This window comes from Mirounga leonina, unplaced genomic scaffold, assembly GCF_011800145.1.
Source record: "Mirounga leonina isolate KUSES-001 unplaced genomic scaffold, KU_Mleo_1.0 Mir_204, whole genome shotgun sequence".
In the NCBI taxonomy this organism is placed as follows: Eukaryota; Metazoa; Chordata; class Mammalia; order Carnivora; family Phocidae; genus Mirounga; species Mirounga leonina.
The window spans coordinates 7291100-7318266 of record NW_023270513.1 but is presented as its reverse complement, the minus strand read 5'-3'; the positions used below and the strand labels follow the sequence as shown (position 1 = coordinate 7318266).

General features: G+C 39.4%; 1 protein-coding gene across 6 annotated transcripts in view; it reads left to right on the top strand.

Moving 5' to 3' along the window:
* Positions 1-27167, top strand: part of ATRX (ATRX chromatin remodeler) — a 309544-nt gene that overhangs the window by 159747 nt on the left and 122630 nt on the right. The window lies entirely within an intron of this gene.

Here is a 27167-nt window from a genome sequence, read left to right as displayed (position 1 = left end):
TTTAGGAGTCTTAGGGTTTGAGGTTTTACATTTAGGACTTTATTTTGAGTCTGTTTTTGTGCAGGGTATAAGAAAGTGTTTTAGTTCGTTCTTTCTCATGTAGCTATCCAGTTTTCCCAATAACATTTATTGAAGACTGCATCTTTTTCCCATTGTATATTCTTACATTCTTCATGGTAGATTAATTGACTGTATAAGTGTGGGTTTATTTCTGGGTTCTCACTTCTGTTCCACTGATCTATGTGTCTGGTTTTTTGTGCTAGTACCATACTGTTTTCATTAGCTTTGTAGCTATAAGCTTTGTAGCTATAAGCTTTGTAGTATAGTTTGAAATCTGGTGCTACTTCCAAATACCTCTAGCTTTGTTCTTTTTTCTCAAGATTGCTTTGGCTATCTGGGGTCTTTTGTGATTACATACAAATTTTAGGATTCTTTGTTTTAGTTCTGTAGAAAATGCTGTTGGTATTTTGATAGATACTGCATTGAGTTTGTAGATCACTTTGGGTAGTATGGACATTTTAACAATATTAATTCTTCCAGTCCGTGAGCATGGTACATCTTTTCATATATTTGTATCATCTTCAATTTTTTTCATCAAATATACAATAATATTGTATTCTTTTGCTCTGATTGGTTCTTTTTAAATATTTTCTATTGACGTTCTCACTTTGTTTATCTATTCTTTTCCTGAGTTTGATGAACATCTTGATGACCATTACTTTGAACTTTTTATCAGGTAGATTGCTTATCTCTGTTTGTTTAGTTCTTTTTTCTGAGGTTTTGTCTTGTTTTGTTTGGAACACATTCTTCTGTCTTCTCTTTTTGTTTCTTTGTGTTTGTTTTTATGTATTAGAATAGCTACTGCTCTTGGTCTTGAAGGAGTGGCTTTATGTAGAAGACATCCTCTGGGATGCAGAAGTGCAGTCCCCATTAGTCCACCAGAACCAGGCCCACCAGGGCTGTCTCTTGTGTGGCTGCCTGCATCTTCCTATTGTGGCTGGGCTGAGACTCTTGCAGGTATGCTGGTAGGCAGGGTTAGCCACCATTACCCCCAGGAGCCATCAACCTCAGGTGCCACTTTGGAGGTACACCAGTCCCAGCTGAGGCCACCTATCAAATGTGGTAGGGTGGGTGGGGAGGGGGTTGGTACTGGCCGAGACCACCTGCCAGGTGTGGTGGTAGATGCTTACTTTCTTCAAATGCTTTTTAATGTATCTCTTTTGGTAAAAATCTAGAAAATCAGTCTTGCATTCCTAGAATAAGCCTTGCTTGGTCATGGTACATTACACTTTTTATATATTGTTGTATTTCTTTTTTTAAAAAAAGATTTATTTATTTGAGAGAGAGAGAGAATGAGCATGAGCAGGAAGGGCAGAGGGAGAGGGAGAGATTCTCAAGCAGACTCTGCACCGAGTGCAGAGCCCAACGCAGGGCTAGATCCCATGACCGTGAGATCACAACCCCAGCCGAAACCAAGAGCCAGGTGCCTACATGATTGCACCAACCAGGGGCCTCTGTTGTTGTATTTCTTTTGCTAATATTTCAACAGTGTTTTTACCTCAGTGTTAGGTATGCATGTTCCTTTGAAGATTTCTTATATATATGTTTCTGGTTTTGCTATCACAGTAATACTGTTCTCATATAAAGTGAGTAGGGAAGTGTTCCCACCTCCTCTGTCTTCTTAACGAATATTTGTAGGATAGATATTATTTCATTCTTAAAAGCTTCATAGAGGGGCACCTGGGTCGCTCAGTTGTTAAGCGTCTGCCTTCGGCTCAGGTCATGATCCCAGGGTCCTGGGATGGAGCCTCACATCGGGCTCCCTGCTCTGCAGGAAGCCTGCTTCTCCCTGTCCCACTCCCCCTGCTTGTGTTCCCTCTCGCTGTGTCTCTCTCTGTCAAATAAATAAAATCTTAAAAAAAAAAAAAAAGTTTCATAGAATTCTCCAGTGAATCATGGGTGTGTAGTTTTCTGGGTGTTTTTTTTTTTTTTAACAGCTTCAGTTTCTTTAATAAATGTACGGCTATTTAGACTGTTTCTCCTTAGATCTGTTTTGGTAAATTTTGTCTTAAACGAATTTGCTCATTTCATTTCAATAGCCAAATTTATTGGTGTAAATTTGTTCATGATATTCTGTTTTTTTTCGTGTTTTTTTGTAGGCTTTGTTATGACATCTCATCTTTCATTTCTGTTGTTGATAATTTGTGTCTTATCTTTTTTCCTGTTTAGTCTCTTTAGAGGTTTAGCAATTTTACTCTCATTTTCAAAAATACCAGCTTTAGGTTTCATTAATTACTCTATTGTTTCACTTTTTTCCATTTCATTGATTTCCAGTCTTTATCTTATCCATCTTCTTTGGGTTTCATTTACTCTTCTTTTTCTAGCTAATTAAGGTAGATTTTAGATCTTGCTTTTTAGAAAATATATGTATTTAATGGTATAAATTTCTTTACTGTGTTAAGCACTGTGCTATATGAATTTTGATTTTTTTTGTTTCACTTTTACTGTGTTCAGAGTCTTCTCTAATTTAAAACCTAGAAATGCTGTTTATTTTTTAATTTTTTTCCTTTTATATATTCTGTTGTTTCTAGCTGCAGTATTCTATAAATTTTAATTAATTGTGCTGGTTGATTATATTTCAGGTCTCATAATGTGTTTTTTTAAATTTTTTAATTAATTTATTTTTTAATTTTATTAGGTTATGTTAGTCACCATACAATACATCATTGGTTTTTGATGTGGTGATCCATGATCCATTGTTTTCATATAACACCCAGTGCTCCATGCAGTACATGCCCTCCTTAATACCCATCACTGGGCTAACCAATCCCCCCTCCCCCCTCCCCTCTAAAACCCTGTTTGTTTCTCAGAGTCCATAATCTCTCATGGTTCATCTCTCCCTCCAATCCCCCCCCCATTTTCCCGTCCTTCTCCTAATGTCCTCCCTGCTATTCCTTATGTTCCACAAATAAGAAACCATATGGTAATTGACTTTCTCTGCTTGACTTATTTCACTTAGCATAATCTCCTCCGGTCCCATCCATGTTGATGTAAAAGTTGGGTATTCATCCTTTCTGATGGCTGAGTCATATTCCATTGTATATATGGACCACATCTTCTTTATCCATTCATCTGTTGAAGGGCATCTCGGCTCTTTCCACAGTTTGGCTATTGCGGACATTGCTGCTATGAACATTGGGGTGCATATGGCCCTTCTTTTCACTACATCTGTGTCTTTGGGGTAAATACCCAGGAGTGCAATTGCTGGGTCATAGGGTAGCTCTTTTTTTAAATTTTTGAGGCACCTCCACACTGTTTTCCAAAGTGGCTATACCAACTTACATTCCCACCAACAGTGTAAGAGGGTTCCCCTTTTTCCACAACCTCTCCAACATTTGTTGTTTCTTTCCCTGTCCATTTTTGCCATTCTAACTGGTGTAAGGTGGTATCTCAACAGGTCTCATATGTTTTACGATGTTCTAATATTGAGAGAGCAATGTTGAGGTCTCCAAGTATAATTGTTGATTTGTTGTTTTCTCCTTGCAGTTCTCAGTTTTTCCTTCTTGTGTGTTGAAGCTCTGTTGTTAGGTACATGTACTTGTAGGATTGTTGTCTTTCTAGTGCATTGATCCATTATCAATAAGTATATGTGCTGCCGAAGCGAGCACGATCCATTATCAATAAGTAATGTACCCTTTTATCTCTGTAATTTTCCTTCATCCGAAATCTTACCTACTTTATGTGGTAATAATACATCTACTCCATCTCTCTTTTCCAATGTTTTATTTTGAAAAGTTCCAACATACAGCAAGGTGAACAGAATTTCACAGTGATTTCCCATAAGCTCACCTCCTTGAGTCTTCCATTAATGTTTTAGTATACTTGGTTTATTACATTTCTGTTTATCTACTAATCTATCAGTTACTACATTTCTTATGCATTTTAGTGTCCATTGTAGAATCATTTCACTTAACCCAAATGCTTTAGCATGCATATCTTTTTTAAAAATTAAAAAAAAACATTTTTTTAAGTAGGCTCCACACCCAGCATGGAGCCCAATGTGGGGCTCGAACTCACAACCATGAGATCAAGACCTGAGCCGAGATAAGAGTTGGACACTTAACCCAATTGAGCCACCCAGGCGCCCCTAGCATGCATATTGTGAGCTGGAATTTGTAAAGATTTACAAGCTTTCCTTTTTATGTAAAATTTACATTCAGTGAAATGTACTAATCTTAAGTGTACATTTGTTTTCAACATACCATGGAATGCACAGATCTATCTTATATATTTTTGTGGTTTTCTTCAACTTGCCTTTTTTCCTTTTCCTTAATGTTTTGAAAGTTTTACATGTTGTGTCTGTCCTTAACTGTGGTACAACTTACCTGTTGAATGGATATAGTACTGTCAGTCCTTTCCATCTCCACATCCTCTTTTGAGGGACGGTTAGGTTGTTGGAACATTTTTCACTAAATTGGAGTATCCTGTTACATATTAGAATGACTTCTGTTGTGCTTCTTTGGCTCCTTTTCTAAAAAAATTATTAGGAGCCTAGGTGGCTCAGTCGGTTAAGTGTCCGACTCTTGACTTCGGCTCAGGACATGATCTCAGTGTTGTGAGATTGAGCCTCACATTGGGCTTCGTGCTGGGTGTGGAGCCTTCTTAAGATTCTCTCTCTCCCTCTCTTTCTCTCTTTTTCTGCCTGTCCCACCTCCACCCCTGCACCAAAATTATTTACAATATAAGTGTTTTAAGTGCACAGTTCAAAGAAGTGCATTCACAGTGTTATGCAATCATCACCACCATTTGTTTTCATGAATTTACCATTATCTTAAACAGAAGACTCTACACATCTAAAAATAAACCCCATTCTTCCCAGCCCCTTTTAACCTCTCTTTTATTTTCTGTCTCTAAGTATTTGTCTGTTCTAGGTACCTCATATAAATGGAATCATACAATATTTGTCCCTTTCTGTCCAGCTTATTTCATATGGCATAATGTTTTCAAGATTACTCCATTTTAGGGGCGCCTTGGTGGCTCAGTTGTTGGGCGTCTATCTTCGGCTCAGGTCATGATCCCAGGATCCTGGGATCGAGCCCCGCATCGGGCTCCCCGCTCAGCGGGAAGCCTGCTTCTCCCTCTCCCACTCCCCCCTGCTTGTGTTCCCTCTCTTGCTGTCAATCTCTCTGTCAAATAAATAAAATCTTTAAAAAAAAAATTTACTCCATTTTATATTAGCTATCAGAATTTCATTACTTTCTAAGGATGAATAATATATGGTATATATATATCATATTATATTTATCCGATTATATGTCAGTGGGTACTTGGGTTTCTTCCACCTTTTGCCTGTTGTGAATAGTGCTGTTATAAACATGGGTATACAGATATATCTCTTCAAGTTCCTGCTTTCCATTCCATTGCGTATATACACAGAAGTGGAATTGCTGAACATAACATAATTCTGGATGTAATTTTTTGAGGAATTGCCATACCACTTTCCACAACACCTGCACCATTCTATGTTGCCACCAGCAATACATACAGGTTTTAATTTCTCCACATTTTCACTAACAATTTTCTTTTCTTTCTTTCTTTCCTTATTTCTTTTCTCTTATTTTCTGGGGGTTTATTTGGGGGGGTAATGGATGTGAAGTGATGTCTTATGGTTTTGATTTGCATTTTCTATATGACTAATGATGTTGAACATGTTTCTTCCACCTCCAGGGTGCAGTGGGGCGGGGCTTGGTGTAGCAGCTCCGTTTGCCATTTGGTGGCACTGTTTAGCTCAGGTCATTATTGCTGGTGGGTGTGGAGTAAAATAGCTTCTTTCCCTTTTCTCATCTGAGGAGTGGGAAATTTACGCCCACCACTCTTCATGAAACCCTTGTAGATGACCAAAGAGTCACCCCTTTTTGTCCCCAGCTTCTTTCAGATTCCCACCTTCGCTTTTTTCGTGACTGAGCTGTCAGCCTGCAAGGTGGTGCAGGACTCTCGTGTTTTATCTCAGACATAGCTGTGTTTCAAAACCTCACACTTCAAAGACCCGCACGGTGTGTTCCCACGCTAGTCCTCTGTGGTAGGGTCGCTGCACTGTAGGTGGGGCCAGCTTGTCCCAGAAAACAGTTGTGCAGTGGTGCATGTGTTCTTTATATTTTCTGTATATTAATTCCTTATCATATATGTGATTTGCAAATATTTCTCCCATTTGTGGATTACCTTTAACTGTATTGATGTGTCCTTTGCACAAAAGTTAAAAAATTTGATGAAGTCCAGTTTATCTAATTTTCCTTTCATTGCTTGTGCTTTTGGTGTCATACTGAAGATATCATTGGCAAATCCTATGTTACGAAGATTTTTTCCTTTTGTCACATTGGACAATTATGTTAATGTGCTGTTGAATTTGGTTTGCCAGAATTTTTTGTGGATTTTTGAATCTGTATTCATATAGAATCTGTAGTTTTCTTATAGGTGATCAGTCTGGGTTTCAAATCAGGTTATTACTGGATTCATTGAGTGAATTGCAAAGTGTTCCCTCCTCTTCAGTTTCCTTGAAGAATTTGAGAAGATTGATATTATTTTTGAAATGTTTGGTAGAATTCATCAGGGAAACTATCTAGTTGTGTTCTTTGTTGGAAGTTTTGATTACTGATTCAGTGTTCTTATTTGTTTAGTGGTCTGTGCAGTTTTTATTTTCCCTCATGAGTCTCTCTGGTAGATTGTGTTTCTAGAAATTTTTCCATTTCATCTAGGTTATTTATTTTATTGCTGTACAGTCATTCATGGTATTTTTCATAATTATTTTTTCCATAAAATTGTGCTTGTAATGTCCCCACTTTTATTTCAGGTTATAGTAATTTCAGTCCACTCTTTTTGTCTTAGTCTAAGGTTTATGAATATTTTACTTTTTGAAGAACCAACTATTGATTATATTGATTTTCTTTTTTTCCTAGTGTCTGTTTTATTTATGTCTGTTCTAATCTTTATTATTTCCTACCATTCAATAGGTTAGGTTTAGTTTGCTCTTCTTTTTCTACTTCTTTAGAGGAGTTCTTGATTTGTGATATTATTTTCTTTTAATGTATGTGTTTAGTGCCATTATTCCCCTTTTAGCACTGCTTTTGCTGAATTCCTTTACTTTTAGCTTTCTGTGGTTTTGTTTTCCTTTTTCTGAAGGTTTTTTCTAATTTCTCCTTAGATTTCTTATTTGACCCATTGTTTTTTTTAAGTGTGTCTTGGTTAATTTTGACATACTTGCATTTTTTCCAGTTTTCCTTCTGTTACTGATTTCCAGCTTCTTTCAATTTTGAGTAGAAAAGATACTTTTTATGATTTCAGTCCTTTATAATTTTTAAGGCTTGTTCTGTGCCACAACATGTGGTTTGTCTTTTAGAATGTTACACATATACTTGTGAAAATTCATGTCCTGCTGTTGAGTGAATGTTACCTATATATCTGTTATGGTAAATTGTTTTATAGTGTTGTTCACATTTTCTATTTTCTTATTGATCTTTTTTGGCTTCTTTTTTGCTTTATTGAAAGTTGGGTGTTGATGTCTCCAAACTGTTATTATAGAACTCCTTTTATTCTGTCAGTGTTTGTTTCAATATCTTGGGGCTCTGTTGTTGGTGCATTTATATTTATTAGTGTTATATCTTCTTGATTAATTGACTCTTTTATCAATGTACAATATCTTTTGCCAATATATTTTCTTGACTTAAGGTTCAATTATCTGCTGTCTGTGTAGTCACCCCTGCTTTTTTAGGTATGGTGTTCATGAAATATCTTTTGTCATTCTTTCATTTACATCTTATTTGTGTCTTTTAATTTAAGTTGGGTCTTTTGTAGATAACCAGTATTTACATCATCTTTTAATCCTTTTTCTCAATCTATGCCTTTTTTAAATTTAATTTTATTATGTTATGTTAATCACTATACATTATATCATTAGTTTTTGATGTAGTCTTCCATGATTCTTTGTCTGCATATAACACCCAGTGTGTTCCATGCAGAACGTGCCCTCTTTAATACCCATCACCAGGCTAACCCATCCTCCCACCCCCCTCCCCTCTAGAACCCTCAGTTTGTTGCTCAGAGTCCATAGTCTCTCATGGTTCGTCTCCCCCTCCGATTTGCCCCCCTTCATTCTTCCCCTCCTGCTATCTTCTTCTTCTTCTTCTTTTTTAAACATACAATGTATTATTTGCTTCAGAGGCACAGATCTGTGATTCAACACTCTTGCACACTTCACAGCGCTCACCATAGCACATACCCTCCCCAGTGTCTGTCACGCAGCCACAGCATCCCTCCCACCCCTGACCACTCCAGCAACCCTCAGTTTGTTTCCTGAGATTAAGAATTCCTCATATCAGTGAGGTCATATGATACATGTCTTTCTCTGATTGACTTATTTCGCTCAGCATAAGACCCTCCAGTTCCATCCATGTCGTTGCAAATGGCAAGATCTCATTCCTTTTGATGGCTGCATAATATTCCATTGTATATATATACCAAATCTTCTTTATCCATTCATCTGTCGATGGACATCTTGGCTATTGTGGCTATTGCTGCTATAAACATTGGGGTGCACGTACCCCTTCAGATCCCTACATTTGTATCTTTGGGGTAAATACCCAGTAGTGCAATTGCTTGATCGTATGGTAGCTCTATTTTCAACTTTTTGAAGAACCTCCTTACTGTTTTCCAGAGGGGCTGCACCAGCTTGCATTCCCACCAACAGTGTAGGAGGGTTCCCCTTTCTCCGCATCCCCGCCAACATCTGTCGTTTCCTGACTTGTTAATTTTAGCCATTCTGACTGGTGTGAGGTGATATCTCATTGAGGTTTTGATTTGGATTTCCCTGATGCCGAGCGATGTTGAGCACTTTTTCATGTGTCTGTTGGCCGTTTGGATGTCTTCTTTGGAGAAATGTCTGTTCATGTCTTGCCCATTGCTTGATTGGATCATTTGTTCTTTGGGTGTTGAGTTTAAGAAGTTCTTTATAGATTTTGGATACTAGCCCTTTATCTGATATGTCATTTGCAAATATCTTCTCCATTCTGTCAGTTGTCTTTTGGTTTTGTTGACGGTTTCTTTTGCTGTGCAAAAGCTTTTTATCTTGATGAGATCCCAATAGTTCATTTTTGCCCTTGCTACCCTTGTCTTTGGCAATATTTCTAGGAAGAAGTTGCTGCGGCTGAGGTCGAAGAGGTGCCTGTGTTCTCCTTTAGGATGTTGATGGACTCCTGTCTCACATTTAGGTCCTCCAACCATTTTGAGTCTATTTTTGTGAGTGGTGTAAGGAAATGGTCCAGTTTCATTCTTCTGCATATGGCTGTCCAATTTTCCCAACACCATTTGTTGAAGAGACTGTCTTTTTTCACTGGACATTCTTTCCTGCTTTGTCGAAGATTAGTTGACCATAGAGTTGAGGGTCCATTTCTGGGCTGTATTCTGTTCCATTGATGAATGTGTCTGTTTTTGTGCCAGTACCATACCGTATTGATGATAACAGCTTTGTAATAGAGCTTGAAGTCCGGAATTGTGATGCCGCCGGCTTTGCTTTTCTTTTTCAACATTCCTCTGGTATTCGAGGTCTTTTCTGGTTCCATACAAATTTTAGGGTTATTCCATTTCTTTGAAAAAAGTGGATAGTATTTTGATGGGGATTGCATTGAATGTGTAGATTGCTCTAGGTAGCATTGACATCTTCACAATATTTGTTCTTCCAATCCATGAGCATGGAACGTTTTTCCATTTCTTTGTGTCTTCCTCAATTTCTTCATGAGTATTTTATAGTTTTATAGTTTTCTGAGTACAGATCCTTTGCCTCTTTGGTTAGATTTATTCCTAGGTATCTTATGGTTGTGGGTGCAATTGTAAATGGGATCGACTCCTTAATTCCTCTTTCTTCTGTCTTGTTGTTGGTGTATAGGAATGCCACTGATTTCTGTGCGCTGATTTTATATCTTGCCACTTTACTGACTTCCTGTATGAGCTCTAGCAGTTTTGGGGTGGAGTCTTTTGGGTTTTCCACATAAAGTATCATATCATCTGCAAAGAGTGAGAGTTTGACTTCTTCTTTGCCGATTCGGATGCTTTTTATTTCTTTTTGTTTTCTGATTGCTGTGGCTAGGACTTCTAATACTATGTTGAATAGCAGTGGTGATAGTGGACATTCCTGCCGTGTTCCTGACCTTAGGGGGAAAGCTCTCCATTTTTCCCCATTGAGAGTGATATTCGCTGTGGGTTTTTCATAGATGGCTTTTATGACCTTGAGGTATGTACCCTCTGTGCCTATACTCTGTAGAGTTTTGATCAAGAAAGGATGCTGTATTTTGTTAAATGCTTTTTCTGCATCTCTTGAGAGGATAATATGGTTCTTGTTCTTTCTTTTATTAATGTATTGTATCACATTGATTGATTTGCGGATGTTGGAAGGCAGCTATGCTCACCACTATACCACCAACGCTGATTTGTGGATGTTGAACCAGCCATGCAGCCCAGGGATAAATCCCACTTTGTCGTGGTGAATAATCCTTTTAATGGACTGTTGGATCCTATTGGCTAGTATTTTGGTGAGAATTTTTGCATCCGTGTTCATCAAGGATGTTGGTCTGTAATTCTCCTTTTTGATGGGGTCTTTGGTTTGGGGATCAAGGTAATGGTGGCCTCATAAAACGAGCTTGAAATTTTCCTTCCATTTCTATTTTTTGGAACAGTTTCAGAAGAATAGGTATTAATTCTTCTTAATTGTTTGGTGAATACCCCTGGGAAGCCATCTGGCCCTGGGCTTTTGTTTTTTGGGAGATTTTTGATGACTGCTTCCATTCCCTTACTGGTTATGGGTCTGTTCAGGTTTTCTATTTCTTCCTGGTTCAGTTTTGGTAGTTGATACATCTCTAGGAATGCCTCCATTTCTTTCAGGTTATTTAATTTGCTGGCATATAGTTGCTCATAATATGTTCTTATAATTGTTTGTATTTCTTTGGTGTTGGTTGTGATCTTTCCTCTTTCATTCATGATTTTGTTGATTTGGGTCCTTTCTCTTTTCTTTTTGATAAGGCTGGCCTGGCGTTTATCAGTCTTGTTAATTCTTTCAAAGAACCAGCTCCTTGTTTTGTTGATCTGTTCTACTGTTCTTTTGGTTTCTATTTCATTGATTTCTGCTCTGATCTTTCTTATTTCTCTTCTCCTGCTGGGTTTAGGCTTTATTTGCTGTTCTTTCTCCAGCTCCTTTAGGTGTAGGGTTGGGTTGTGTATTTGAGACCTTTCTTGTTTCTTGAGAAAGGGTTGTATTGCTATATACTTTCCTCTTAGGACTGCCTTTGCTGCATCCCAAAGATTTTGAATAGTTGTGTTTTCATTTTCATTGGTTTCCATGATTTTTTTAAATTCTTCTTTAATTTCCTGGTTGACTCATTCATTCTTCAGTAGGATGCTCTTTCGCCTCCATGTATTTGAGTTCTTTCTGACTTTCCTCTTGTGATTGAGTTCTAGTTTCAAAGCATTGTGGTCTGAAAATAGGCAGGGAATGATCCCAATCTTTTGGTACTGGTTGAGACCTGATTTATGACCTAGGATGTGATCTATTCTGGAGAATGTTCCATGGGGACTAGAGAAGAATGTGTATTCCGTTGCTTTGGGATGGAATGTTCTGAATAGGTCTGTGAAGTCCATTTGGTCCAGTGTGTCATTTAAAGTCTTTATTTCCTTGTTGATCTTTTGTTTAGATGATCTGTCCATTTCAGTGAGGGGGGTGTTAAAGTCCCCCACTATTATTGTATTTTTGTCGACGTGTTTCTTTGATTTTGTTATTAATTGCCGTATATAATTGGCTGCTCCCATGTTAGGGGCATAGTTATTTACAATTGTTAGATCTTTTTGTTGGATAGACCCTTTAAGTACGATATAGTGTCCTTCCTTATCTCTTACTACAGTCTTTGGTTTAAAATCTAATTTGTGTGATATAAGGATTGCCACCCCAGCTTTCTTTTGGTGTTCATTAGCATGGTAAATGGTTTTCCACCCCCTCCCTTTCAATCTGGGGGTGTCTTTGGGTCTAACATGAGTGTTGCAGATAGCATATCGACAGGTCTTGTTTCTTTATCTGATCTGATAGCCTTTGTCTTTTGATTGGTGCATTTAGCCCATTTACATTCAGGGTAACTTTTGAAAGATATGAATTTAGTGCCATTGTATTTCCTGTAAGGTGACTGTTACTGTATATTGTCTGTGTTCCTTTCTGGTGTATGTTGCTTTTAGGCTCTCTCTTTGCTTAGAGGACCCCTTTCAAGATTTCTTGTAGTAGGGCTGGTTTTGTGTTTGCAAATTCCTTTAGTTTTTGTTTGTCCTGGAAGCTTTTTATCTCTCCTTCTATTTTCAATGACAGTCTAGCTGGATATAGTATTCTTGGCTGCACATTTTTCTCATTTAGTGCTCTGACTATATCATGCCAGTCCTTTCTGGCCTGCCAGGTCTCTCTGGATAGGTCTGTCGCCAATACAATGTTTCTACCATTGTAGGTTCCCAATCCCTTCTCCCGAGCTGCTTTCAGGATTTTCTCTTTGTCTCTGAGACTCGTTAGTTTTACTACTAGATGTCGGGGTGTTGACCTATTTTTATTGATTTTTAGGGGGGTTCTCTGTGCTTCCTAGAGTTTGATGCCTGTTTCCTTCCCCAAATTAGGGAAGTTCTCTCCTATAATTTGCTCCAATATACCTTCTGCCCCTCTCTCTCTTTCTTCTTCTTCTGGGATCCCAATTATTCTAATGTTGTTTTGTCTTATGGTATCGCTTATCTCTCGAATTCTGCCCTCTTGATCCAGTAGTTGTTCTATCTCTCTTTTTCTCAGCTTCTTTATTCTCCATCATTTGATTTTCTATATCACTAATTCTCTCTTGTGCTTCATTTGTTGTAGCAGTTATAGCCTCTGGTTCTGATTGCACCTCATTAATAGCGTTTTTGATTTCGACTTGGTTAGATTTTAGTTCATTTATTTCTCCAGAAAGGGTTTCTCTAGTATCTTCCGTGCCTTTTTCAAGCCCAGCTATTATGTTTATAATTGTCATTCTGAACTCTAGTTCCGACATCTTACTAATGTCCGTATTGATTAGGTCCCTGGTAGTCGGTACTGCCTCTTTTTCTTTTTTTTTGAGGTGAGTTTTTCCTTATTGTCATTTTGTCCACAGGAGAATAGGTGAATGAGAGAATAAAATGCTAAGAGGGTAAGAATGACCCTAGAAAAATATACACTAAACAAATCATAAGAGACCTGAAACCTGGGGAAAAGAAAGAGAAAGAAAGAAAAGAGAAAAAAAAAATATATGATTAAATCTATTCAGGCTGGTGAATAGATCAGTGCCACACACTAGAATTTGGGTGTATTTTGGTCTGTTAGAAGAAACTGCCTCCCAAAATTTTAAAGAAAGAAAACTTACATATGTACAAAAATAAGGGTAAATGCGATGGGATGGAATATGACTGTAAAGATGAAAAGTATAAAAGATTTAATTAAAGGAATTGATAAGAACTTGGTTGAAAAAAGAAAGAAGAGAAATTTAAAACACAAAAAAGGGAGAGAATGTGATCAGGCAGGAGACTAGAACATAGCCATACACTAGAGATTTAGGGTATATTTTGGTCTGTTAGAAGAATGTATATCCCAAAATGTGAAAGAGAAAACAGCTTATAGATATACCAAAAATAAGGTTAACTACAATGAAATGATAGAATATCAGTGTAAAAATGAAAAATAAAAAAGATTTTTAAAAAAGGGATTGATGAGATGTTGGTTGAAAAAGGGAAAAAGAAAAATTCAAAAAAAGAATATTAAAAAAATTACCTTTGAAAGACTATAGAATCATGGGGGAAAAAGCCATGAATTCTATGTGCAGTATTCCCTTAGTGGTGGAGTTCTGCTGTTCTCATTGTTAGGTAAACTTGGTGGTGGCTGGCTGTTCTTGCTGATCTGGGGGAGGGGCCTGTCGCCGTGGTTCTCAGATGTCTTTGGTGGAGGCAGAATTGCACCACCCTTGCTGGGGGCTGGGCTAAGTCATCTGCTCGGGTTTGCTCTTGGGAGCTTTTGTTCCCTGCAAGCTTTCCGTACAGCTTTTTAGGATGACAGTGAAAATGGCAGCCTCCCAATCTCCATCCCAGAGGAGCCGAGAACTCGGGGCCCCACTCCTCAGTGTGCCCCCAGAGAAAAGCATTCAATCACTCCTGTATCCCCGGTCTCAGGCCGCATTCCGTGCTCCCCCGGCCTGTGACTGACTGTGACTGGGCATTTCTATCTCTGGCACTCGAGACCATGTGGAGTCTCCAAACCCCGCAGATTCCTGCGGTGCGCTCCTGTGCCGCTCCTCCCTGGGGAGGAAGGGGAGTCTCCCTGGATCTGCCACTTGTTGGGTCCCTGCTGGAAGATTAGTGGCCCGACTGTGCCACGGATCACAGTTTACAGCATCCCTAAGCTGAGAGCCCACTCCTCAGCTCTGTCTCTGCAGCCAGCTTCCCTGATCCAATATCTGGGAGCTTTGCCATACTCAGGCACCCCTGGTCTTTCTGTGACCCCAAGGGTCCTGAGACCACACTGTCTCAGCGAGGGTTCCATCCTCCGCTTAGCCACTGTAGCGACGTCCCTCAGCGGAGCCGACTTCTAAAAGTTCCGATTTTGTGCTCCACTGCTCTGTCACTTGATAGTAGCGGCTGACGGAGGCTCCCTCCCCCGCGCCGTCTATCTTCCTGCATGTCGTCTTGGAGTCACTTCTCCGCACATCCTACCTTCCATAAAGGGTTCGCTTTTCTGTTCAGAGAGTTGCTGCTATGCTTTTCTTCGGTCTCCTCTTGAGTTCATAGGTGTTCAGAATGGTTTGATCCCTATCTAGCTGAATTCCTGGGACCAGACGAAATTTAGGTCTCCTAGTCCTCCGCCATCTTGCTCCTCCCTCTCAATCCTTGCCTTTTAATTGAGGGTTTAATCCATTTGTGTTTTAAGTAAGTACTGATGAGTAAGAATTTACTTTTGCCATTTTGATACTTTTTGTTTGTCTTACTGCTTTTTTTCATCATTTTCTCCATTGCTGCCTTTTTTTTTTTTTTTTTTAAGATTTTATTTACTTATTTGACAGAGAAAGACAGTGAGAGAGGGAACACAAGCACGGGAGGAGCCCGATATGGGCTCGATCCCAAGACCTGCGCCGAAGGCAGACACCTAACAACTGAGCCACCCAGGCCCCCTTGCTTCTTTTTTTGTTTAGTTGACTTTTTTGAACGAGGACGCATTTTAATTCGCATCTCAGTTTTGTGCATAATCATTAGATATTTTTTTTGTCGTTATAATGGTATAAAATATACTAATGTTATAATGATGTAGTTTGATTTGATATGAACTTAATTGAATCATATACAAAACTGTAGGTTTCTTTTTTTTTTAAATTTTATTATGTTAGTCACCATACAATACATCATTAGTTTTTGATGTAGTGATCCATGATCCATTGTTTTCGTATAACACCCAGTGCTCCATGCAATACGTGCCCTACTTAATACCCATCACCGGGCCAACCAATGCCCCCTCCCCCCTCTCCTCTAAAACCCTGTTTGTTTCTCAGAGTCCATAGTCTCTCATGGTTCATCTCCCCCTCCAATTCACACCCCCCCATTTTTCCCGTCCTTCTCCTAATGTCCTCCATGTTATTCCTTATGTTCCACAAATAATGAAACCATATGATAATTGACTTTCTCTGCTTGACTTATTTCACTTAGCATAATCTCCTCCCGTCCCATCCATGTTGATATAAAAGTTGGGTATTCATCTTTTCTGATGGCTGAGTCATATTCCATTGTATATATGGACCACATCTTCTTTATCTGTTCATCTGTTGAAGGGCATCTCGGCTCTTTCCACAGTTTGGCTATTGCGGACATTACTGCTATGAACATGGGGGTGCATATGGCCCTTCTTTTCACTACATCTGTGTCTTTGGGGTAAAAACCCAGGAGTGCAATTGATGGGTCATAGGGTACCTCTATTTTTAAATTTTTGAGGCACCTCCACACTGTTTTCCAAAGTGGCTGTACCAACTTGCATTCCCACCAACAGTGTAAGAGGTTCCCCTTTCTCCACAACCTCTCCCAACATTTGTTGTTTCTTTCCTTGTCCATTTTTGCCATTCTAACTGGTGTAAGGTGGTATCTCAGTGTGGTTTTGATTTGGATTTCCCTGATGGCTAATGATGATGAACATTTTTTCATGTGTCTGTTAGCCATTTGTATGTCTTCTTCGGGGAACTGTCTGTTCATCTCTTCTGCCCACTTTTTGACTTGATTATTTGTTTTTTGGGTGTTGAGTTTGAGAAGTTCTTTATAGATTTTGGATACCAGCCCTTTATCTGTAGTGTCCTTTGCAAATATCTTCTCCCATTCTGTGGGATGCCTCTTTGTTTTGTTGACTGTTTCCTTTGCTGTGCAGAAGCTTTTTATCTTGATGAAGTCCCAAAAGTTCATTTTTGCTTTTGTTTCACTAGCTTTTGGAGATGTATCTTGAAAGAAGTTGCTGTGGCTGATGTCAAAGAGGTTACTGCCTATGTTCTCCTCGAGGATTTTGATGGATTCCTGTCTCATATTGAGGTCTTTCATCCACTTTGAGTTTATCTTTGTGAATGGTGTTAGAGAATGGTCGAGTTTCATTTTTCTGCATGTGGCTGTCCAGTTTTCCCAGCACCATTTATTGAAGAGACTGTCTTTTTTCCATTGCATGTTTTCTCCTGCTTTGTCAAAGATTATTTGACCACAGAGTTGAGGGTCCATATCTGGGTTCTCTATTCTGTTCCATTGGTCTATATGTCTGTTTTTGTGCCAGTACCATGCTGTCTTGGTGATCACAGCTTTGTAATAGAGCTTGAAATCGCGCAAATGCCCCCAGCTTTATTTTTCGTTTTCAACATCTCCTTGGCGATTCGGGATCTTTTCTGATTCCATACAAATTTTAGGATTGTTTGTTCCAGCACTTTGAAAAATGTCATTGGAATTTTGATCGGGATGGCATTGAAGGTATAGATTGCTCTGGGTAGCATAGACATTTTAACAATGTTTATTCTTCCGATCCATGAGCATGGAATATTTTTCCATCTTTTTGTGTCTTCTTCAATTTCTTTCATGAGTGTTTTGTAGTTCCTAGAGTCTAGATCCTTTACCTCTTTGGTTAGGTTTATTTTGAGGTATCTTATGGTTTTTGGTGCTATTGTAAATGGAATCGTTTCTTTAATTTCTCTTTCTACAGTTGCATTGTTAGTGTATAAGAAAGCAACTGATTTCTGTGCATTGATTTTTTTTTTTTAAAGATTTTATTTATTTGAGACAGAGAGAATGAAAGAGAGAGAGCACATGAGAGGGGGGAGGGTCAGAGGGAGAAGCAGACTCCCTGTTGACAGGGAGCCCGATGCGGGACTCGATCCAGGGACTCCAGGATCATGATCTGAGCTGAAGGCAGTCGCTTAACCAACTGAGCCACCCAGGCGCCCTGTGCATTGATTTTGTATCCTGCCACATTACTGAATTGCTGGATGAGTTCTGGTAATTTGGGGATGGAGTCTTTTGGGTTTTCCACGTAAAGTGTCATGTCGTCTGTGAAAAGAGAGAGTTTGACTTCTTCTTTGCCAATTTGAATATTGGAAAATATTTCTTTTTGTTGTCTGATTGCTGTTGCTAGGACTTATAGTACTATGTTGAACAACGGTGGTGAGAGTGGGCACCCTTGACGTGTTCCTGATCTTAAGGGAAAGGCTCTCAGCTTTTCCCCATTGAGGATGATATGCACTGTGGGTTTTTCATAGATGGATTTCATGAGCTTGAGGAATGTTCCCTCTATCCCTATACTCTGGAAGAGTTTTTCTTTTTTTCTTTTTTTAAAGATTTTTATTTATTTATTTGACAGAGAGAGAGAGCACAAGTAGGCAGAGCGGTAGGCAGAGGGAGAGGGAGAAGCAGGCTCCCCACTGAGCAGGGAGCCGGACGTGGGGCTCGATCCCAGGACCCAGGATTATGACCTGAGCCGATGGCCGCTGATTAACTGACTGAGCCACCCAGGCGCCCCTACTCTGGAGAGTTTTAATCAGGAAAGGATGTTGTATTTTGTCAAATGCTTTTTCTACATCAATTGAGAGGACCATATGGTTCTTCTCTCTCCTCTTATTAATGTGTTCTATCACGATTGATTTGCGAATGTTGAACCACCCTTGCATCCCGGGGATAAATCCCACTTGGTCGTGATGGATGATCCTTTAATGTTTTGTTGGATCGTATTAGGTAGGATTTTGTTAAGGATTTTGGGATCCATATTCATCAGGGATATCAGTCTGAAATTCTCCTTTTTGATGTGGTCTTTGCCTGGTTTGGGGATTAATGTAATGTTGGCCTCATAGAATGAGTTTGGAAGTTTTCTTTCTGTTTCTATTTTTTTTTTTTTCTGTTTCTATTTTTTGAAACAGCTTCAAGAGAATAGGTATTATTTCTTCTTTGAATGTTTGGTAGCATTCCCCAGGGAATTCATCATGCCCTGGACTCTTGTTTTTTGGGAGGTTTTTGATCAGTGCTTCAATCTCGTTACTGGTTCTTGCCCTATTCAGGTTGTCAGTTTCTTCCTGTTTCAGTCTTGGCAGCTTATAGGTTTCCAGGAAGGCCTGCATTTCATCCCGATTGCTCAGTTTATGGGCATATAGTTGTTGATAATAATTTCTAATAATTGTTTCTATTTCCTTGGTGTTAGTCGTGATCTCTCCCCTTTCATTCATAATTTTATTAATTTGGGTCCTCTCTCTTTTCTTTTGGATAAGTCTGGCCAGTGGTTTATCGATCTTATTAATTCTTTCAAAGAACCAACTTTTAGTTTCGTTGATCTGATCTACTATGTTTCTGGTTTCTAATTCATTGATCCCTGCTCTAATTTTAGTTATTTCTCTTCTAATGCATGGCTTCGGCATCGTTTATTGCTTTTCCTTTAGTTCTTTAAGGTGTAGAGTTAGTTGGTGAATTCGGGATTTTCCTATTTTTTTGAGTGAGGCTTGTATGGCTATGTATTTCCCCTTTAGGACCGCCTTTGCAATATCCCATAGGTTTTGGACCGATGTGTTTTCGTTCTCATTGATTTCCATGAATTGTTTAAGTTTTTCTTTGATTTCTTGGTTGACCCCAACATTTTTGAGCAGAGTGGTCTTTAGCTTCTAAGTGTTTGAATTTCTGCCAAATTTTTTCTTGTGATTGAGTTCCAGTTTTAGAGCACTGTAGTCTGAGAATATGCAGGGAATAACCTCAGTCTTTTGGTATCGGTTGAGACCAGATTTGTGACCCTGTATTTGGTCTATTCTGGAGAAAGTTCCATGTGCGCTTGAGAAGAATGAGTATTCTGTTGTTTTAGGGTGGAATATTCTGTAAATATCTCTGAGGTCCATCTGGTCCAGTGTTTCATTCGAAGGTCTTGTTTCCTTGTTCATTTTCTGCTTAGATGATCTGTCCATTGTTGAGAGTGCAGTATTGTGGTCTCCTACACTTAACGTATTGTTATCAATATGACTCTTTATTTTCGTTAACAGTTGGCTTATGTAGATGGCTGCTCCCATGTTGGGGGCATAGACATTTACAATTGTTAGATCTTCTTGTTGGATAGACCCTTTAAGAATGATATAGTGTCCTTCTGTCTCTTATTACAGACTTTTGTTTTAAATCTAATTTGTCTGATATAAGAATTGCTACCCCAGCTTTCTTTGGAGGTCCGCTGGCATGGGAGATGGATCTCCATCCCTTCACTTTCAGTCTGGATGTATCTTTAGGTTCAAAATGAGTCTCTTGTAGACAGCATATGGATGGGTCCTGTCTTTTTATCCAATCTGCAACCCTGTGCCGTTTTATGGGAGCGTTTAGGCCATTCACGTTGAGAGTGATTATTGAAAGATGTGAATTAAATGTCATTATGTTGCCTGTGAAGACGTTGTTTTTATAGATTGTCCCTGTAAATTTCTGTTGTATCTCACTCTTGGGGTCTTTCTCCTTTTATAGAACCCCACTTAATATTTCTTGCAGGGTTGACTTAGTGGTCACATACTCTTTCATTTTCTGCCAGTCGTGGAAGCTCTGCATCTCTCCATCCATTGTAAATGAAAGCCTTGGCAGATAAAGTATTCTTGGCTGCATGTTCTTCTCATTTAGTACCCTGAATATGTCTTGCCAGGCCTTTCTGGCTTGCCAGGTCTCTGTGGATAGGTTTGATGTTATTCTGATGTTCCTCCATCTGTACCTAAGGAATCTCTTCCCCCTAACTGCCCTTAAGATGGTTTCCTTGGGTCTAAGATTTGCAAGTTTTGTTATTACATGCCGGGGTGTTGGCCCATTTTCCTTGATCTTAGGAGGGGTCCTCTCTGCCTCTAGGACTCGAATGTTTGTTTCATTCCCCAGATTAGGGAAGTTCTCAGCTACGATTTGCTCAAATACATCTTCTAGTCCTCTCTCTATCCACTGCCTCTGGATTCCAATTATTCTGACATTGGAACGCTTCATGGTGTCACTGATTTCTCTGATTCTGTTTTCATGGATTCTGAGTTTTTCCCTGGCCTCCTCTTTTCCCTTTCTATCTATTATATTGTCTTACAGGTCGCTTATTCTCTCTTCTGCCTCACTTACCCTAGCTGTTAGATTATCTAGATTGGATTGAATCTCAGTGACAGCATTTTTAAGTTCTGCCAGTTCACCTTTTATTTCTGCCCTTAGAGACTCTGTGTTGCCATTAATTGATTTTTCCATTCTAGCCATTGTCTTCACAATTGCTAGCCTGTATTCCATCTCCGACATCTTGGTTATATCTGCATTCATTTATAAATATGCAGCATAAGTCATAATCTCTGAGTCTTTTTTGTTTTGGGGGCTCCTCCTCCTAGTCATTCTGTTGATGGGTGGTTGAGGGGATGTATAGAGTCCAAATTATTGACCAGAACCCAAGCAAGATGCACCTGTTTTCTGGGACCTTAGGGTTGCTGGCCTCTTGTTTTCCCAGCCTGTCTTCTTCCCGAAGGGCCTGCCGCGCTGTTACTCAGGCATCCCTGTTTGGGTGGAGTTGCCCTGCGCCCCTGTGGCGGGGGATGGGCTCAGTGGGAATCAGTCTTTGGGGCTTTTATTCTCTGGCGCCTTTCCCTGGCGGCTTTCCGTGTCTCTTCCATGAGTCAGAGCAGAAGAGATCGTTTCCAACCCTGTGCCTCAGAGCAGAGAAACCACGGTCTGTTCTTCAGTGAGCTCTCCAGGCCACACTGTCTCCGTTTCTGTCCGTGCTGGTATAAACTGCAGCGTCCTGGGTTGTGTGCCCCTCCGCAGCGTCCCCAGTCCTGCCTCCAGGTCGGGGCACGTCTCTGCCCCTTGTGCTTCTAAAACTGCCACCCGCTCCCAGTTCACGCGCACGCGACTCCGCCGCTTGAGGTTTCCACCCCGGGGGTTGTAGTTCCCCGGCCTAACCCCAGCACACCGGTTTCTGTCTCAGAGGCTGCAGTTCGCGTGCGCACGGCCGTCCCTCTGGGTTTCTTTCCGGGGGGCTGCGGGTCACGTGTGCACGACCCTGCTGGTCTGGTTTTCCACCCTGGGGGCTGCCCTAAAGTCCTTTCCCGCCGCTACCGGTCTGGGAGTCTGTGCCCGGTCCACAGCGTGCGAGGCTGTCACTCACCGGCGGTGTAGGATCCCCTCAGCCAGGCACCCTCCCGCTGCCGTTTATCCTGCGATATCTGCCCACCGAATCCCGGCTCTCCGCTTCGTACCTCAAAATCAACTGCCTGTGATATTCTGTTTGTAGAGATCCAGATCTTCTTACATTTCAGGCTGGTTTCGTGCGTGTTCAGAGTCGTCTGGTAGATATCCAGCTCAATTCCGGGGACCAGTTGAAATAGGGTCCCCTACTCCTCCGCCATCTTCCCCCCTCCATAATCTATATTTTATATCCTGGGATGCCAGAGTTTTTGTTGAAAGCCAAAACTGTAGGTTTCTAAAGCTTCATTCCCCCTGTATATTATTCATGTCAGAAATTATATTTCTATACACTTTATGCCCAATAACATATATTTTTAATTACATTTTAATGCTTTTGTCTTTTACATGCATAGAGAGCAAACCTAGAGTTATAAACCAAAATTATAATAATAGTGGGTTTTATATTTGCCCCGTATATATCTTTTCCATAGGTATTTATTTATTCATACATCTTTGAGTTACTGTGTAGCATCCTTTCATTTTATCCTGAACACCTTCCTTTAGCATTTCTTGTCTAGTTGTAATGAACTCCCTCAGTTTAGGAATGTTTCAATTTCTCCTTCTTTTTTGAAGGATATTTTGTTTGCTATGAAGTTTTCAGCTGACAGTTACTTTATTTGAACACTTTAAAATATATTGTCCGGGTGCTTGTGTGGCACAGTTGGTTAAACATCTGACTCTTGGTTTCAGGTCAGGTCATGGTATCTGGGTCTTGAAATCACGTCCCATATTGGTCTCCGTGCTCTACATGCAGTTTGTTTAAGACTTTCCCTCCTTCTGCCCCTCCTCCTTGTACTTGCTCACTCTCACTCACTCTAAAAAATAAATAAGTATTCCCTCTCTTGCTGTGTCTCTCTGTCAAAGAAACAGAATCTTTAAAAAAAAAAAAAAGAAAGAAAGTTGAGTAGGAATTTTAAAAAAATAAATAAATAAATAAGTAAACCTTTAAAAAGTGTTATCACACTACCGTCTGGCCTCTAATTTTCTGACGAGAAGTCAGCCGATAATGTTATTGATGATCCCTGTATCTCACAGGTTCTCTCTAGCTATTTTCAAGATTCTCTTTGTCGGGTGCCTGGGTGGCTCAGTTGGTTGAGTGACTGCCTTCGGCTCAGGTCATGATCCTGGAGTCCCTGGATCGAGTCCCACATCGGGCTCCCTGCTCGGCAGGGAGTCTGCTTCTCCCTCTGACCCTCTTCCCTCTCATGCTCTCTGTATCTCATTCTCTCTGTCTCAAATAAATAAATAAAATCTTTAAAAAAAAAAAAAGATTCTCTTTGTCTTTGGCTTTCAAAGCTTTGATTATAATGTGTTGAGTCTCGGTCTCTTTTAGTTTATCTCAGTTCTGATTTGTTGCATTCCTTGGATTTGTAGGTTCTGGTCATTACTCTTGTGGAGTTTTGGGCCAGTATTTCCTCAAATAATCTTTTAGCCCCTTTCTCATTGTCGTCTTTGACTCTCATAATGTATATGTTGGTGCACTTGATCGTGTCCCACAAGTCCCTTAGTCTTTCATTTTTCATTATTCTTTTTTCTTTCTGCTCTGTACGTTGTAATTTCAGTTGTCACCTTCATGTTTGTTAATTATTCTGTATGCTCATACTATTGTTAAATCCCTTTTGTATTTTTATTTGGTTTTTTATTTAAGTATAGTTAACACACAGTATTTTAGTTATTTCAGGTGTACAGTGTAGTGATTCAACAACTTTACATTATTATATTCCCAACATCACTGATCATCCGGAAAATGTACATCAAAGCTACATTGAAATACCACCTCACACCTGTCAGAATGGCTAAAATGAAAAACCCAAGAAACAAAGTGTTGGCAAGGCTGTGGAGAAAATGAACTGCCTTGCACTGTTGGTGGGAATGGAAATTGGTGAAGCCATTTTGGGAAACAGTATGGAAGTTCCTCAAAAAATTAAAAATAGTACTACCCTATGATCCAGGAATCACACTACTGGGTATTTACCCCCAAAATATAAAAGCACTAATTCAGAGGGATACATGCACCACTGTGTTTGTTGCAGCATTATTTGCAGTAGCCAAACTATGGAAGCAGCTCAAGTGTCCATCGATAGATGAATGGATAAGAAAAAGTGTTACATATATGCATGGAATATTATTTAGCCATAAAAAGAATGAAATCCTGCCATTTGCAATGATGTGGCTAGAGATATCGAGTATAATGCTGATCAAAATAAGTCAGCTAGAGAAAGACAAATACCATATGATCTCACTGCTTTGTCCAAATTTAAGAAACAAAACAAATGAGTAAAGGAAAAAAAGAGAGACAGACCAAGAAACAGACTCTTAATTATAGAGAACAAACTGATGGTTTCCAGAGGGGAGGTGGGCAGGGGTGTGGGGGAAATATGGGACGAGGAATAAAGAGTACAGTTATGGGGGCGCCTGGGTGGCTCAGTTGGTTAAGCGACTGCCTTCGGCTCAGGTCATGATCCTGGAGTCCCAGGATCGAGTCCCACATCGGGCTCCCTGCTCGGCAGGGAGCCTGCTTCTGCCTCTGACCCTCCCCCCTCTCATGCTCTCTGTCTCTCATTCTCTCTGTCTCAAATAAATAAATAAAATCTTAAAAAAAAAAAAGAGTACAGTTATGATGGCGAAAAAAAAATGAAATGATAAAAAAGGTAAATTATCTCCTCCTACATTTAGGATGAAGATTCACTAATTCTCAATCCAAAGACAGCACTTAATAACAAAAATATCATGCAAATTACTAATGAACATAACGGTTCCAAAGTCTTAATTACAGCAATGTATATTATTTTTCTAGTGATGTGTTAGAATATTATCAAAAACAGCCTCTTAAGACAATATTATTATGTCACAGTCCTATAAATCAGGAATTTCAGAGTGGCTTAACTAAGTTTGGCTCTACTGGGTTACCTACTCAGTGTCTCACTGAGTAGACATTAAGGTTTTAGCCAGGGCTCAGATTTTCATATAAGACTTTCTGTCCCTTTTAATCTCCCTTTTGGTCAGAATTCAATTTTTTGTAGTTGTAGCACTGAGATCCTTAGGTCCTAGACATTTCTCTGCAACATGGCTTCAAGACTAGTAAAAGAACATTTCTTACACTTTTGAAGGGCTCATTTTGATTAGGTCTGGCCCACCTAGGAGAATCCTCTTTTTGATTAAGTCAAACCCATCATAATTACAGATCTCAACCACCCTCAATGGCATCGGACGGTACAGGATATTTGCACCAGAGGATGGGATCTTAGGGACCATTTTTATGATTCTGCCTGCTACATTTTGCAAAAAGGACAAGACATTCAGGAAATTTTCCATTTTGATTAATGGATTTGCCCCATTAATATGAAGCTTGTACACATCCAAGCTAGCATACAATAAAAATTTAGTGAATATTTAGTCTATGTCAGTTACTTTGCATACATTGTCTTATTTAATCTCCATAACAACCCCATGAAGGCTGTTTATAATCCTTCCCAGTTTGTAGGTGAAAAAACTGAAGCTAGGAGGGTTTAAGTAACTTGTTAAAATGGGAGTTTGGATCTAAATGGCCCATGGTATTTATACTCCACCATGGTGTCACCTAGTATTAATCTTGATTTGTCTATCATTTACACTTCTATGTAAGTGCAGTATCTATTCAGGTAATTTATCACAGATTTGTGACTCATAATTTTTTTACTTTCAGTAATGATAATGTAGGGGTGTCTGGGTGGCTCAGTCATTAAGCGTCTGCCTTCGGCTCAGGTCATGATCCCAGGGTCCTGGGATCGAGCCCCACATCAGGCTCTCTGCTTGGCGGGAAGCCTGCTTCTCCCTCTCCCACTCCCCCTGCTTGTGTTCCCTCTTTCGCTGTGTTCCTCTCTGTCAAATAAATAAAATCTTAAAATTAAAAAAAAAATGATAATGTAGTTACGGTTTAAAAAAGAGAGTATCCTTTTAAAGAGACATTTAAAAACATTTACAGATGAAATTCCGTGCTTTCTCACGTTTGCTTCAAAATCATTTGTGGGATCTTTGGAGTTGGAGAATGAGTAGGAGGCTGTCGGTGAAAAAAAAACTGACCAGAAGTTGATAATATTTGAAGCTGGATAATGGGGAACAGGGTTTATTATGCTATTCTATTTTTTTTTTACATTTGAAAATCTCCATGGTGAATATTAAGTAATCCATAGTTACAGTTCTAAATAAGGAAGTACTGGGTAAATGTATTCCTTAAATATCATGATGTCTGTATTTTTAAAATCATGAATCTTATAAAAAACAAAATCATGAATCTTTATTGGTTTTCATGGAATCATAGAAGTGTTTGTTTAGGGGCGCCTGGGTGGCTCAGTTGTTGGGCGTCTGCCTTCGGCTCGCGTCATGATCCCAGGGTCCTGGGATCGAGCCCCGCATCGGGCTCCCTGCTCAGCGGGAAGCCTGCTTCTCCCTCTCCCACTCCCCTTGCTTGTGTTCCCTCTTTCGCTGTGTTTCTCTCTCAAGTAAAGAAATAAAATCTTAAAAAAAAAAATGTTTGTTTATATAAGCATTTCCTTTATTAAAGTAGTACTGTGTAGTGGTTAAGAGCAAGGACTCTAGTGTCTGACCCTCTGGGTATCTTAGTGCTGTAATACTTAAGAGTTTTACGACTTTGTGTAAGTTATTTAACTTCTGTGTCCTTCACTTTTTATTTGTAAAATGGGAATATTTGTACCTACCTTATGCAGTTCTTGGGTGTAGTATGTAATGGATAGATATTGGGATAAGACAGCAAAAAATGCATACACATACATGTATTCATTTGTATATATAAGTTTTTTCTTAAATAGGAAACTTGAGATAATTGTTTCCGTTTTGCATTAGAGGATATTTTATGTTTTTGTAATGTTTTTTGAGCCTGTGGTTCTCAAACCAATGTTTCTAACCCTTTCACAACACATATTTATGCTGTTTTGCAGTGGGAGTCGTTTCGCATTTTGGGTGGAACAGTTCTTGTTTAGGACTTTTACGTTATTGAACATCTGTATTTACTTTCCCCTCTGCCTACATTAAATACCAGTCCTGACCAGTCTTTGTGACAACCTTAAGTGCCTTTGCACATTTTCAGATGTCTTCTAGAAAAATAGAACCATCCTTGTTTGGGAGCCATGGGTCTATTAAAATTTGTAGGGTGCTATTATAGTTTATTTTAGAGCACTGGTTTTCTCACAGCTCTACCTGTCATGTGTGTTGAGATACATTGGGTGAGAACTGATGAGCTTAATTACTGATATTTCCACAGTGGTTCAAAGTCTTGTACAAGTATTAATTTTGGAAAACGTGTTAACCTGTGATCTGTCCTGATCTTAATTGAACCAAAATATTGGATGTGTGGTGTGTAAGTAGATGGGTCTATATTTTGGAAAATTTCC